The sequence below is a fragment of the Diplotaxodon limnothrissa genome, linkage group LG12 (genome assembly GCF_057381915.1).
Source record: "Diplotaxodon limnothrissa isolate DT_005_m linkage group LG12, D_limnothrissa_male_GT1.1, whole genome shotgun sequence".
In the NCBI taxonomy this organism is placed as follows: domain Eukaryota; kingdom Metazoa; phylum Chordata; class Actinopteri; order Cichliformes; family Cichlidae; genus Diplotaxodon; species Diplotaxodon limnothrissa.
This window is the reverse complement of record NC_140607.1, coordinates 35,157,852-35,174,255: the sequence shown is the minus strand read 5'-3', so window position 1 is coordinate 35,174,255 and position 16,404 is coordinate 35,157,852. Positions and strand designations below refer to the sequence as shown.

Here is a 16,404-nt window from a genome sequence, read left to right as displayed (position 1 = left end):
AAGCGGCAATAGTGGAGGACAGCGGCCAAAACTGTAAGTAAAATTTAAAATATTACTGTCTTTGATGAATTAAACTTTTAAAATGTTTTTAGGCATGAATGCAGATTTGTAAACTTCAAATATCTGTTTGATTTATCAGCAAGACATTGCCTGCTTGCAAAAGTGCTCCGATGTTTTTGTAGATATCCATTTCTGCTGGTCTAACCCCACTAGCTGTCAGCTGACCACTCATTCAAGGATCATTATACCTGGCAGAAAATCTGAGTCCTGGCACATCATTTTCAAAACCCTTTTGCCACTCAGTGAAAGTTAAACACTAGATATAATTCACTCATATGATTTCTAACTGTTGATGTTTGGTTTATTTCAGTGTTTTACTTGTTTCTGAGAAAATTGGTTTGTTCCCTAAAGTAGAAATGTGCTGTACTTATTGTAACGGCAGCTTTTCCTGAATTAAAACGAACATTAAAAATATTTTAATCCAGGAGGAAAGTATGAGCCTTTTCTCTGGAAGCAGAAACATCTGGGCCAGCATGTTTATGCTGTTCATGGAGACAGATGTCAAGCTATGAAACGATAAACCATAAATGATCAAATTATGTTTTTAATATTTACTCAACTCTATTCTAAACGCCAGCTGTCTGTTGTAAGTTGTGAGAGTCTACCAGAATAAAAATGAAATCATTCTAGCATCTGAACAGTTTGTCTTTGTTCAATAAACAGTGTGAAACAGATCATATGAATCACTAATAATAATCATGAAGACTAAAAGCAGTGAGGTTGCTCTGAGTGCTCAGAGTAGAAAAGTGCCATATAACAACCAGTCCACTTCCCATTTCAGTAACATGTGCATACATGTGCCATATAAATTACATTTTAAATCTAGAGGTTCTGACTACTATCATATTAGTCTTGTTTTAAGATCTAAAGAACAGTCGCCTCATTCACCCATTCACACTTTCTTCTATGCTTTTTCTTAGTGAGTGCTTTCTATCTAACATTCACATTCCAATGGATGCATCGGAAAGCAACTTTGGGTTAGCATCCTACCCAAGGATATTTGGCACGCCAACTTGGAGTAACCAGGGATCAAACCACCAACCATGCGATTAGTAGATGACCTGCTTCACCTCCTGAGCTACAGCCAACGACAAGTGTTTACTGCAATTTTTCTAAATTAAGCTATTTTCTAAATCTTTCTATATTATTTCACCTTGATGGCTTTTTTATGCTTATTGTTCTTCTTCAAAGAAATCTAGTAATTAAGCATATCATGGGCAATTTCCACCGTAAATATTAATCCGTGAAATTAAGGGGGAATGGGCGTAAAAACATAGCCAAGGTGGGGGGAATAGGCTCCAGCCCTCCCGCTACCCTAAAAAGGATACGCGGAAGAGAATGGATGGATGGATGGATTGGAGTAAAAACATGGAGATGAGTTGGGCTGAGCTGAGATGTCATGTGATCAGATACACTGCCATTCCACTTGTCCTCTGGAAGTACTGGAAGTACTAGCAAAGTACACAAGTACAAACTTGCGTACTTCGGTATTGAGATACAGTCATGCACTGAACAGCAATAGCTACAAAGACACAGCAACCACATAAACACAAGCTTGAGTAGCCCACAGACCTGGTCCACACATTTCTGACACTGCCCCCTGGTGACACTGCACAGCTACAACATGTACGTAACAGTCTGTTCTCCTGACAAGGAAGCACATTCAATGGAAAGCAAAGGTTTTCTCCTCTGATGTGGGTGGTAAATAAATGCGCACCTGCTGAAAACTTCCTAGTTTGTCCTGTTGTGGGTTTTTTGTTTGTTACACTAAGAGGGCTCAGTACCACCCAATGACCCCCCCCCCCCCCCGACACGCCTCTGAGAGTAGCATGAATATTAAGGCTGTTTGTCCAAAAGATCCATATTTCAGCCTTTAGCAGATGGAGTGCTGTATTTACAGCAATACTATGAGGCAGTGCAGCAGACTAAACATGCAGCATTACCAAGGCTGCAAAGTACTGATGCTGTTCAGTGGAAACCTGCAGGGTAATGTGTGATAAATCATGCAGGGTGTAGGTGCATCTGCGCTATGCGGGCCTACCTGTCCTCCTCAAATACTCCAACAAACAGGTGCTCTTTCTCCGCTGGTCAGAGCCACAAATGAACGCCAGCGAAAACTTCATTTGGCATTTACTAGCAGGTAGTACACACGCTACCTACAGGAGAGGGTTTATACCCTGTAGAGGAGTGCTGACAGTTTGTTTTCTCTTAAAAGCCACATTCAGGACGGTTCGCGGGTCTCCACGCGCGAGGAAAACTTCCCGTTAAACTGTCCGTCTCGTGAACGAGCAGTTGGTTCAAACACGTTCAAACAAAACACGGAGTCCTGAAGCTGAGCTAAAGCCGGTCTGAAGTTAAACCAGGCACCCGCAGGGCAGCAGCCGACCGCTCATCCCAAAAACTGTCACAAAAAGCGGACACTTACCTCAAACCACTGTCCGCGGACGACCGGGAGGAGGACGGGAGAGGAGAAAGCTCAGCCGGTCAGCGAGTCCAAAGCCTCCGAAAACACTTTGCTGCTGTTGTTTCTGTCCTTTAACTGAATGTAAGTCCCGCTCCGGCGTCACTTTGTATCCGGACGGAAGCTCACAACGTGGAGTGAAGCCGGTGGCGGCGGAAGCACCAACGGTCTCCGGCCAGCCTGCTGCCTGTCAGCGTTCAGCGCAGGGAGAGAGAGTGGAGACTGACGCCGCGCATGCGCACGACGATCGCTACTGCAAAAACAGAGATCGTCTAATGAGCAGTTGCAGTCCAGTTTGTCTCTATAAATGGGGTTTGTGCCCTGGTCACACTATCTTTAGAGTACAGTACAGCTTTCAGATTTAGTGACATTCAAGAATTCAAGCAATATTCTTACATTCTGTCCTTTTCTGCCTATGGAAGCAGTCTTACATTTTCAGATCAATAGGACCAGGCAATATAAAAGCTGCAATCCCCCATTAAAAAAGTTTTTAAAAAGCGAAGCAAAACAAAACAAACAAACATTTTGGCATAAAAATCTGTTTGTTGGGACCAGTCTTTTTTCCCCTATATAATATTTTAACCTGCAGAGCAGTCATAATTTTAAGTCATAATTTTAATAAAAGGGGGTAGCATTAAATCTGTTAAAAGTCTAAAAGGTGCACATTTAAAATTCTGTAGTTATATTATTATATTATATTATATTTCCAAAATGTAAAAACATATGAGAATGTGGGCTTGTTTCTTTTTTAATAATTACACTAATTCTTTAATTATCTTTGTCCCCTTTTTCAACACCTATTCCACTTAATCCCAAGGAATAATCTGGCAGAATGAGATGCACACTAAATTCCTCCATGATTCTGTAGAAATTATAAGATGATTTCTATAAGGGACAGTGGCGCGGCTGCCCCTCTGTTGGTCTTCCTTGGTCTCGTGTGTTCTGGGGGCCTCTGGATGTCTGGAGTTTTGATCTCCTCCATACCTGCTTCATGCCCTGGAGGACGGGGCTGTGGCCCCCCCACACCCTCTAGCAGATCATTACATGAAGGAACCTTTTAAAAAAACAAGCGCGTCCATGCTCACAGGTGTACACACGGGTGATCACACCCACAAACTACACCCTTTTTGGCTCCTACCTCAAAGCACACTGTGTTCTGTTGATCTTATGTGCTGCACAATAATGTTTAATATTTAGTATTTACTGTCATATTCCCATATATCATTGTGATGTTGTTTATTCTATTACTCTTGTTCTCTTCTGCTTGTTTTCTTTTTTCTTTCTCAGCAGGTGACCCAGGTGATTGATATATGCATTTTTTTTCTTTTTTTCTTCTTTTTTTTTCTTTTTCTGCTCATTCTGTTGGTTTTTGTCTTTTGCCCTTCTCCCCCGTCCCTCTTCTCAGCTGTTTCTCTTTCCCTCTTTCTTTCTCCCCTTCTTTCCCCCAGTCAAGTCTGTCCCATGTTCAGTAAGTGAAAATAAAATAAACAATAAATGGTGAATCAAATGGACCATTATGGCAAGGCTGGGATGGTCAATTTGGTAAAGTAAATCCGTTGGGCATCTTTCTTTGCCTTTAGACAACAATTCTGATGGCAAAAGAGCCAAACGGGACAGGCAAAAAAAAAAAAAAAAAAAAAAGAAATTATAAGATGATTAAATATATTAAAATTATATAGGTTAAGATCGTATATCATACAACCCACCAGGTCCATTCTGATAAAATCCTCAGGGACTGGTTCCAGTAGAATTTTTTTTTGTATCCTTTAAGGACCTTTTGAGTGGAAAAATGTTACTGAAAGAATGGAACTGGATTAAAATTAAATCAGAAATTTGCTTATTTTTTGCAAGTTGTTTTTCATCTATAATTCAGTTTGGAGTTTTTCTCAAGTTATGAACACACAGAAAACTGCATAAAAGCTAATGCTATTCTATCAGAGAGACACTGTAAGTCTGCACCCACCAGTTACCATGACTATCATATATTTGATATAGTATATAAAATATTTTCAAATACAGTTTAATTTTCCCTAAAATCTAGCCTTTTATTGAGTTTCAATAGGTGCCTGGTGGTTAACCCAGACTCTTGGAAAAGAAAGGTATAACTTAAAATATTCTGAGATAATCTAAAATGAATGAGATTAAACATATCAATTTCTCCCACACTTGGTCTCTATTAACTCTTAAATTTAGGAAAAACTGAATGTGTCTAATCAGCACAATGCTCAGGCAGTCTATATTTATGTGATTTGTTGTGTATGTCTAGGCTACAAAAGCTAAAGCTTCTTGACAGTTTCACTCTCAGTCAGTAATACACAGAAAAATACCTGATTCCATGGATGATAGAAATTAGTACTAAAACTAAAAGCTGTTTTATTGCTCATTAGTGATGGCTGGTAATGAATGGTGAATAATAAAGATTATTGATAATAGAAAAGTCAGTGCTCTGGGAACACTGAATATTCCATCTGATTTTTATTCCAGATTACAGTTTATTTATGTGTTTTTTTTTTCTTTTCTTCATCCAACTCAATTTCATTTATAACACAGAAACAATGGTCGGTAGATGCATTATGCTTATTTAACCTTTGTGCTTCTACAAACTTATTTACAGTGTGTTTCTCATTCACTCGTTCACACAGCTGCTATGGAAGATGCTGGTATGCCATCTGCAGTACCTTGGCATAGTTCATAGATCAGTTATGCTTCGGGTTCACAGGTATTTAGATTGAGTCAGATACTGTATCTATGTGCTGCAACTTCTGTCTATTTGCAACCAACCATGCACGCATTTTCATGATTTTCACTCGGCTATACAGGTTTAATTTGAGCCTAAAAGAGCTTCTACTGTTGGGCTTAAATGTGCTGTACACTATATAGCAAAGCAAACTGTGCTTGTAAATCTGTACTTTTCTGCATTTTAGATGCAGTGTTGATAAGATTTTCTGTGAGATGTGCAGCTTACTCAGGCTGAGGTGTAAAGGCTGAGGGGGAGGTAAGTTCCCTGCAGATTAGATAACACAAGCCAAGGACTTTCAGGGACTCTGGGCACAGCTGTACTAAAAATAGAGCTCAAAATTACAACTTTAATGTAGCTACATCAGGAGGCTAGCCTCTGCTGGGTGAAGATTAATGGATGATCGTCCATAGCTATTCTTACTGTGCATGCAAGCCCTCCCATTCAACTGTTTAAATGTTCCATCTGCAGCCTCTAATTTGAAAACTGCCGTGACATTGCACACCGTGCTTTGGTGCACTGTTTACTCTTAAGCTGTGCCCAGTCAATAGCAGGCTGCTGCAAAACAACCACTCAGACCTCTGCGGCGGCCGGCGTGCACCTCTAGTCTGGCTGGTTGTAACGCGATATTCTCAAAGCTAATTTGACTTCGGCCCACAACAAAGTCACTCAGTGCACTTACCAGTTAGTGTGAATCACTTTGCTGCTGAATTATCCACAGAAAATGTGACACAGCTGTACAGTTCATATGCCCACCAACTGACAACCAGCTTTCAAAGACATGAATTCAAAATTTAAAAACACATCCAATTTATAACATGTACTACAAAATTAGTGCCATTAAATAAACCATTCGTTCAGTTGAGCCTCTTATTTTCTGGAGCCTTGACTTCCATAATTCCCTCCATTCTAAAAAAAAAAAAAAAAAAAAAGGTAAATGGCATGTATTTGTATAGCGCTTTACTTTACACTACATTCAGTCATTCACCCATTCACACACACATTCACACACTATCATAAAGGATTCTCTTTACTCAGGCTCCCTCTGAAGGGAGTAACTTGGCTGTTGGTCGGAAGTGGATGAGGTGGCATCATTGCCTCACCCAGTTCCTAACTTTTTGTTCATTTCAGAGTGAATCTTAAGATTTTACTGTAATCTTTCAAAACCCATCTGGGTCTGGCCTCAGGCTGCATTGCAGAATTCGTATCCTAGTTTCACCTCTTCTCTTCTCTGGGGCCCTTCTTGCTGTTCATGGCTGAGAACTAAGATCACATCCACATAAAACCATCAAAACCCTGTTTTGTTTGTTAGGTCTAGGTGAGTGTCTGGGCAATAGGCTTGCATGCATTTATGCAAGTAAAGGCTTGGTTCTACATTGAAAATAATACAAGTGATGAACAAGAACAGCAAAAAGAGATTAGCAGAGCAGAAACCATTGGCACTGCCAGTCAAATATGGCATGAGAGCAATTCTAGAACCAGCATTGCCAAACAAAGTCATGGCGATGTGAAGACACCCACACGTGAAGGTTGAAATCACAAAAGGAATGTGAGCCTATCTGAAATGTGTTTTCACTTGATTTTTAAGTCATGCTAAGAGGTAAATATGAGTGCCTGCATGATTATTCTCCACAGCTGGTCTGGACTAAAACACTAACTCTCACGTTTCAGATTTAAACTGGGTTTCTACTGAGGGGTTATAAAACACATCAGCCTCATGGACACTGGGTGTATTTGTAGTTTTAAAGTGAAGACAGCGCGAGTGTACCTTAGATCTAAAGGTGACTGCGGTTTTGGCATCAGGACCATCTACTTGTAAAACAACCTGAAGAAGCGTGCACACTGACATTTTAATCTTCTATTGCTTTTATTCCTTCATTTAATTTATTTATGTTAACATTCACCTATTTGCCCTTTTTTGCACTTTACTTTAACTTAACCTTGATTTTATTTGACTTAACTATCTGGCTTTCTGTTTAAACGTATCTTCTAAATACACCTCTGTTTGTGTTAAAGTATTTTTAAATCTCTTTTAAACATAAGTTATTGTGCTGCAGCACAGATGGCGATAAACTCAACTTTGTTGCTATTCTTCTATACATAGAGTATACTGTAGGCTACAAGTAAGTGAGAGATGGATTAAGGTGCATACAGCAAACACCACAGAAACAACAGTAATTAGTACAACCAGACAGACAACAGCACTCACAATTGTGCCAATGAAATATTGAAGTCACCAAAAGGCTGTAAATTGCATACCGGTAGGAAGTGCTATTAGATCATATCCTTTAAAAAAAAAACAAGAAAGGGTTCTGGGTTTGAACCTGGTTGTCAGGTGCACCCATGCGTGTTCTCCTTCACCCTTTTTCCACTTTTCATTATTGCCTGGCAGAAGGCATGATCAGCCATGTTAGTTTTCCCCATAGAAATGACCACATGGGCCTTTCAGGTTAACTGTTGAATCTAAATTGGCCTTAAGTGTGGATGTGAGTGTGTGGTTGTCTGGCTCGCTGTTTTTGCACTGTGATGGACTCAAAAGCTTTCCTGGGTGTATGCTGCCTTTCAGCCTATGATACCTGGACATCTGCAGATGAATACACTACTTATACTATTACTACTACAAAAACAAATAAAATAAATACAAAAAGTAAATTGATGTGCACTGGCAAAGGAGGTGCTTTCCCACTTCACCTAAACGAGGACAGTCTGGATTTTGTGCATGATGGTCTTTGCTTGTTACCCCTCGCTGACCTCAGAGAACCTGTGCACTGTTATAAATGGCTGCACGTACCATGAAATGTTTGTTTCAGGGACACGAGGACAGTCTGTCCTGTAACTGATGAAATTCAAGAACGCTTCTTTTTTCCCTGCTGAATCCTGTTATGTGGGGCTCATTTAAATAAAAGAGAGGGACAGTGGAATTTGTGTGAAGATCCACAGCAAAGGTGTGAAGACTGTTAAAGTTTCATTTTCAAGCAATGCAACTATTACATGTCTGTGTAAATTACAGAAAAAGGGAAACCACATGTTCTGTGAGCATGTCGGCATTCAAACATACACTCCAGGTTCTCTGTTTATTTAAAAAAAAAAAAAATCTTATATCTCCTTTTATCTCAAAAGACGTGATTTTTTTTTTGTGGAAGAATATTTATGACAAGGCTTGCTAGTCATGTCATCGTTTTTGAGGTGTGGCCAACAGGGCACATGGAGGATGTGTTCCAGTTACCATATTAGCATGCTAAAAGAAGATTTAGTTTGACCCAGATACGGAGCATGTTAAAAGCAGTATGTCAAAAATTCCAGGTTGTTTCACAACATCTGGGCAGATTTTGCAGCACCTCCAACCGCTCTGACCAACAAACCTGTGCCAGCTACATGTCACTCAGTTTAGATCAAATTTACATGTCATTTAATTTAAATAAAATAAAAAATAACACAAGTTAGTGTTATTACAGTGAAGCTGTGAGGAACATTAAAAGAGAAGTGACTCATGTCTGAATGATGTCACTTTAACCACTGGATGAAACCAGCGATGATCCCATGTCTGAAAAAAGCTTTACCCGTGGTTTTCAAACTTTTTTTGCACCAAAGGACTAAAATTTCAGGGAACACCACAATAATCATCTGCACAAAACAGCTCATCTGAGTTGGCACGAGTTCTTCTTTCGATTGCACTGTCAGATAAGGGCAGAACTGACTGCTGCTTTCTGCAGTCTGGACATGGCATCAAATCTATGATATCTAAATTCATAACTCCACCAGTATATAACTTGCACTTTGCTTTCCTTGTCTATTCTATTCTATTCAAATAGCCTTGCTTTCTCTCAGAAGGGATGTTTAGTTTGCAGTGACACACTCAAACTGAGGTCTGCTGATGATTTCAGTCCAGTTGAAGCCACAGGCCGGTAGATTTCATGATCCCCCCCCCACACACACACACACTTTTATGTGTCTTGCTCCATAAAAGAAAGCGATCTCTTTCCCTATTACTAACCTCCTCATTGTCAAAGACCTGAGAGATAATGTAGAGCATGTCCATGCAAGCACTTAAACTGTATATATCTACATAGATCTCTCTCTATAGATATGCATCCATCCATCCATCCATCCATCCATCCATCCATCCATCCATCCATCCATCCATCCATCCATCCAATGCAAGTAATACTTCCCCAGAGACATCTAAAAATAGACATCAATTAAAGCCCAACAAAGTAAAAGTGTCCTCTCTCCTTACATTTCTAACAGTCTTCTGTCCTCTAAAGGATCTCATGTTGCCTATTTCCATCCATCGTGTAAATCACTGTCGTCTCGAAGCTACAGCTGATTATTGTTTCTGGATTTAGCTCGACTTTGAGCCACAGATGATTCCTGGGTGTGTCTTTGCTCCACTTGCAAAGCTTCAGCTTGTCAAGCTCTGAAGCGTATGGTTTTCCTGGTTGTTTGCATATTGTGGACAACCCTCTGGTCTTTGATGGGAGGCTGACAGGAGACCAGCATGTTAGATAAGCTACTCCTGGCTCTGCTTTGACTGCCCTGAGATCAGCCACGATCTGTGTATCAGATACGTGCAAACAGAAGTAGTGGCAGCAAGTGAATACATAATTACTCTGATTTCTCATCTTCACAAATGAATTTTCTGTTGTTAATCACATTTGCCAACATGTCTGGTGGAGATGAGTTTGTGGTCTGAACAAATTTTTAATAATTCCTTTAACACTTTAGTGATGAAATCTTTCACAGCGATTATTCTGGTCACCAGGAGAAAACCCCCAGTTTCCACCGAGTGTTTGGCAAGTGAAACAGCTGTAGGTACCAGCTGCACTTTCACATCAGCATGTATGACAAATCACTGAATTGTACAGATGTGCTAACCAGCTGGTTTTATAATACACCCCCTTATTTTTTTAAATTACTGGATTATTGACAGTTAATTCTGTCATACTGTTCTCGTTTCTAATTTGGCTGTGATATGAATGAATACAGATTAATTCAATATACTTTGTTTTCTTTCCTCTAAACCTCTAAATATGGAGTTACAGACAGGAAACACAAAGCTACTGAACTGGAACGAGCGGTGCACCAGTGAGTCATCTCAAGCCAAATCTTAAAATGAGGCGCCGTGAAGGCAACTTTTGTTTTAATGCCTCTCAGTAAACTTAACATGTCAGGACCTTGATCCGATTCCCATTTTCTAGTGTGGCTCTTTGTGAATTTTACACTACATGGGTCAGTGGTCCATCACAGGGAAAACACTGAGAGACAAACAACCACACTCTCTCACATCCAACCCTACGGCGAGCTGTCCTGCCCATATACTCAGATATGTCTCCCTGTTGTTGTCAATCATATCCTGACACACTTAAAGATGAAATATTGATATATTGTCAATAATGGATATATTGTAATATTATTATTAATGTTATGCTGAGAGGTGATTTTGGTTCCTAGATCCTCCAGCAGAGTGGAGCATCACACTTTTTTGACTGATCTCAGGTGTAGAGGCAAAAAAAGCTCTCTGGCAGCAGAAGCCCAGGCAATTCAGGTAATACAAAGTAATCCTGCTGGTGAGTCACCACCACCGTGCAGATGAATAAACTAAGAAGTGCAGCGTGCTAATATACATCACATATTATCCAAATGAGCATTTGATTTTGATGACTTTATGCCACGTCATGTTGAAAATTGCAATAATTGCAGCAATTTCCATGCTTAGCTGGTTGTTCTCGTTAATTAATAATCACACTCTGGTTCAGCTGAAAGTTGGGGCTGATGAAGACGACATGTGACAGCTGATCATTTAGGCTCCTGTGGTTTGAACTGGTGTGTGCGCACCATTGTTGTGTTTGGTATCTCTCACGCTGCAGCAAAGACACACACTCGCGCTATTTTTTCTGCTCTCATTCTCCTACGATATTTCTTTTTCTCTCTCTCACATTTAAAGTTAGCTGTCTCTTTCACACAAACGCACACACAATCTCACATTTACACACGCACAAAGCTGACTCCCTCCATCTGGTATGCGTTTAACGCCACAGACGTCAGGTCCCCCACGTCTATCTGTAACGGTGTGCATCAGCAGCCGTCTCAGCCCTTCAAGTGGAGAGAAGGACGAGGCTTATCTGTCATGTTGCACCGCTCTCAAGTAACACTGTTTAGATGGAGAGACACACTGGCTGTTGTACTGCTGCATCAGCAAAGTGCCGGGTTACAGGGGTGAGCGTGTGTGTGTGCCTGCGCGCGTGTGTGTGTGGCAGCCCTGTCTGCGTCACTTAGCAGCAGGTGGACTGTGGAGTGAGAGAGCCTCCCTCACTGCTGCAACCCTACAGCCTGTTTTCATATAAACACGCACAAGTTTGGATTGTTCCACTCTTGGCATCGTTCTGGTTTCACACTTATTACAATCCTGTGGATTTATGTAAGCTGAAAACTTAGATATTTAGACTTTCATTCCTGCTACATTATGCAAAGTCTGACTACTTTTTAGGCCATGTTCAGATTCACCGCAGCAGAGCAAATAAAAAAAAGGAGTCCTCTCTTTCTGTGATTTCAGTGAAAAGAGAATTCGATATGGAAGAGATCCCTGACTACTTATGAAGTTCAGTTCAGTTTGGTTTTATTTATATGGTGCAAATTCTCAACAACAGCTATGTCAAGGTGATTTATATTGTAAAGATCCTGCAATATTATAGAGAGGATGTTGACAGATGGTCCTTTTTGAGCAGCTCTTGGCAACAGTGGGGAGGAAAAACTACAAGGTGGGAAAAAAGACAGAAAAAGGAGCATAGACAGAGAAAAACAACAAACAATCAGGCACCACGTGATCTTAAAGGCCTCATAGTACTGCATAATTCTAATAGAGCACTTCACTCTCAGACTGCTGGATTACTTGTGGTTCCCAGGATATGGGAGGCAGAGCCTTCAGCTTTCAGGCCCCTCTTCTGTGAAACCAGCTCCAAGTATGTATTCGGAAACACACACGCTCTCTGTTTTTAGCTGCACATTTCTTTTAATATCCTCAGAGACTCTCTTTCAACCTATCAGAAAGCCGTTAAAGAGGCCAAGTCCTCCTACATATCAAACCTGGTTAGCAGTAGTGTCCATAAACCTCAGACTCTGTTTCGTGTTTTAAATTCCATTGTAAATCCTTACACATCCACCAGCCTCACACCTTCTGCCACCCTCTGTAATGACTTTCTAAAGTTCTTTGTAAACAAGATTTCCTCCCTGCAGTCTGTCATTCCATCTTCACCTTCCAATCCCTGTGTTTTGTCTTTGTGCCATTCTGCCTTTAATCAGTTCGAACCAATCTCTCTCTCTCAGCTGCATGAAATAGTCTGCAAGGTTAAGACTACCAACTGTTCCACCGATGCTATCCCCTCTCGGCTTCTGAAGCAGGTTCTGGACTCAGTCGGACCTTTCCTTCTGGTCCTGATCAATGCCTGCCTCAGTTCTGGTTGTTTTCCAACACCCTTCAAGCACGCTGTTGTTCAACCTCTCCTTAAAAAGCCTAATCTAGATCCATCCCTACTCTCTAACTATAGGCCCATTTCCAACCTCCCTTTTCTGTCTAAAGTACTGGAACGAGCCGCCCTCACGCAGCTCCAGCTATTTCTTGACAATAACAATCTCTATGAGAAGTTCCAGTCTGGTTTTAGAGCTCGGCATAGCACAGAAACCGCCCTTCTGAGAGTTTTTAATGATTTGCTTTTAACTGTTGACTCTGGTTGTGCTGCTGTCTTAGTAACCCTGGACCTGACAGCAGCCTTCGACACTGTTGATCACAACATACTGCTATCCTGCCTTCAACGTTGTGTCGGTTTAAAGGGCACTGTCTTAAAGTTTTTCCAGTCCTATTTGATTAATAGGAGTTTTTCTGTTCACCTTGGTGAACTGTCATCTCCCAGAGCTCCTTTAACCTGTGGCGTACCTCAGGGGTCCATACTAGGCCCCCTGTTGTTTATTCTGTACTTGCTCCCTCTGGGCGATGTGCTCCGTAAACATAATGTGTCCTTCCACATCTTTGCCGATGATATTCAGATCTACCTCCCTCTGAGGTTGAACTGCAATGTTTCTTTGCAGCCGCTACTCTCCTGCTTGTCTGACATTAAGACTTGGATGACTCTTAACTTCTTACACCTTAATGAAAGCAAAACTGAAGTCATTGTGTTTGGGCTTCCTAAAGATCCCAACTTCTCTCTTGACTTTTTGGGACCCCTAACCTCCGATTGCACTTCTTCCATTAAGAGTCTTGGTGTTATTTTTGACAATGCTTTTAAACTTGATAAACAAATCAGCTCTGTAGTTAAGGGATCTTTTTATCATTTGCGGATTTTAGCCAAAGTCAAGTCTTACCTTTGCAGGAACGATCTAGAAAGAGTGGTCCATGCTTTTATTACTTCACGGCTAGACTACTGCAATTCCCTCTATGCTGGCCTAGATCGTTCCTGTCTACATCGCCTTCAACTGGTGCAGAACGCTGCCGCTCGCCTGTTGACCGGTTCAAAAAAAAGAGAACACATCACTCCGGTTCTCTGCTCTCTCCACTGGCTCCCAGTTGCCTTTAGGATTGATTTTAAAATCTTATTGCTGGCTTTTAAGGTTTTAAATGGCACTGCACCTTCTTACCTGTCAGAACTCCTTAGTACTTATCGCCCCAGGAGATCTTTGAGGTCAGCCGACCTGATGCTTTTAGATGTTCCCAGGTATAAATTAAAGACAAAGGGAGAGAGGGCGTTTGCTGTGGCTGCACCCAGACTGTGGAACAGTTTACCTCCTCACGTCAGACTCTCCAAAAGCCTAGAAACTTTTAAAACCGCTCTTAAAACTCACCTCTTTTCATTGGCTTTTAGAAAGGTTTAATTTATTTGTTTTATATATTTTTATTTTATTTTTATCAGCGAGGTGTTATTACGAAATTGTGTTCTATTGTATTTTTATCTGTATTTACTGTACAGCACTTTGGTCAGCCTTGGTTGTTTTTAAATGTGCTCTATAAATAAACTTGACTTGACTTGACTTGACTTTTTAAGATTAGGCTGAAATCTTTGCTTTTTGACAATATAGGCATATAGGGCTGGATACTTACTATGTGTTTATACACCAATCTGCATTTAATCACTAGTATTTACTAACCTCTGCCTTCACTAAAAGCTTTGTCAAAAAGAACAGAGTGTCTGCCTCCTCCACCCAAACTGGGAGCTCCCAGGAAGCTTATGGCTGAAGGCTTTGCCATTTTACTTTTAGAGACTCAAGGAATCACGAGTAAGCCTGCAGTCTAAAAGCAAAGTGCACGGTCGACGTGATACAATACTAATAGGGCTTTGAAGTAAGACAGGTCCTGATCATCGGATGTTGTATGTAATCAGAATAATTCAACGGGGAGCCAGTTAAGGGAAGCTAAAATGCATATAATCTCTCTTTCTAGTCCCTGTTAGTACTTATGGTAATAAGGAATTACAACAGTCCAGCCTACAAATAACAAATGCATTACTTTTTTGTAGCATCACTCTGAGACAGGATGCTTCTATTTTGACACTATTGCACAGATTAAATAAGGCAGCCCTACAGATTTGTTCAGCGCAAGCTAGAGGACACATTCACAGCGGTGCATTCTGGAGGAAAGCAGCAACTAATGCACACAGTGAACCTGTGTGCTCAGAGAAATTAAATAGATGAAGTTTTGTAAACTTCATATTGTTGAAAATATGTTTGTGTTTGTTTTGCGTTTTGAGTTTCTGCATTGTAGCTGTTCCCAGTTAAATTACTCAGCTGCAGTAACTCTCTGGAGACAAACACATGGATGAGAAATCCACTGCCAGATGGACATTTTCTGGATGCACACATCACTCAGCCATCACAAATGCTGAGCTTAGCTTTTGTTTGACAAGCGAGTGGATGTTCAGAAAGCCCGTGACGAGCCAGAAGCAGCAGATTTTTATTCAGTGCTCTCTGAAGCTGAAGCAGTGAAACACAGTGGCAGACAGCTCTGGTGGGAGTGTTCACAGGTTCGGGTCCAGCGTACTTAATTGCAGAATTTAATCAGTTTTTGAATTTGAGTTCTGGCCTGAAATTAAATAGTGTCGAGCTATTAATCTGATTTTCAGGGGCATTTTGCAGTGCTTATTAATCTTGGGTAGCGTTAAGTTTTTTTCCCCTCCTACTTCTAAATGCAAATTACAAAACTTCCAGGAGCCTTCCTGCCCTCACTAACATAATGATAGAATTTTTACGTCATTTTTGTGTGTAAATACGTTCAGATTTGCCTCTGAATCTGTGCTGACGATCTCTTTTGTTCATTGATTTGTTCAAGGTTTTGGTAAGTCTTAAAATCTGTGTTCTAAGTAGCTTGGAAAGAAAAGTGTCTGGACTTAAAGAAGTCCAGACGCTTTTCTTTCCAAGCTCCTTAGACTACAATGATCTGGATGACTGAGAACCTTCACAGACATAAAATCTGTGTTCTGCACACCCTTTTCTTACTGTAATTTATGCATTGCATGGATTGCATTTGTAGCTTTTATACAGAGGATCAGTCACAAAAGTCCATCCATCTGTTTTCTCCCACTTATCTGGGTCTGGGTTGTGGGGTCAGCAGTTTAAATGGAGATGACCAGACCCTCTCTCCACAGCCACCTCCTCCAGCTCCCCAGTGGGACACTGAAACATTCCTGGCATCCCTGTCAGAGAGGGGAGACAGGGAGGAGAGTTAGGAGTAGCCAAGGTGAGTTCAATGAAATATTGTAATTATTGAGAACAGTTTCTTTTCTGAAACAGGAGCTCTGGAGGGGTTACTGGCAGGCAGGTGAATATCTCAAGTATGTGGATGAGAGTCAGAAAGAGTGGACAGCTAGGTGAGTAACTGGTAAGTACTTTTCTTTGCAGGTGAAGGAACTGACTGAGATAATCATGTTCAGGTGACTTGTGGTGTTTGCAAAACCCCTCAGAGAGCAGGGATCCAGGTAAACAGGTTTGCAGGTCAGACTTGAAGCAGGCAATTGAGAGGCAGATAAAAAACAAGGTTAGAGGGCAAGAAGTGGGCCTGATTACCACCATGATGACACTGGCAGAGAACTGCAGCAAATGTGGGAAGAAAAGCCCAAGTGACAGAGACTTAGCCCAAGGTGGGCCAGCAAGGAAATGCCAGCCC

General features: G+C 40.9%; 1 protein-coding gene across 2 annotated transcripts in view; it reads right to left on the bottom strand.

Moving 5' to 3' along the window:
• LOC146621779 (spermatid perinuclear RNA-binding protein-like) overlaps positions 1 to 2,695 on the bottom strand; it is a 90,367-nt gene extending 87,672 nt beyond the window's left edge. For both annotated transcript variants that reach the window (XM_085367530.1, XM_085367528.1), the window contains exon 1: positions 2,486 to 2,695. The gene's annotated coding sequence lies outside the window, so the exon portion shown is untranslated. The remainder of the gene's footprint in view (positions 1 to 2,485) is intronic.
• Positions 2,696 to 16,404: the final 13,709 nt, after the last annotated feature.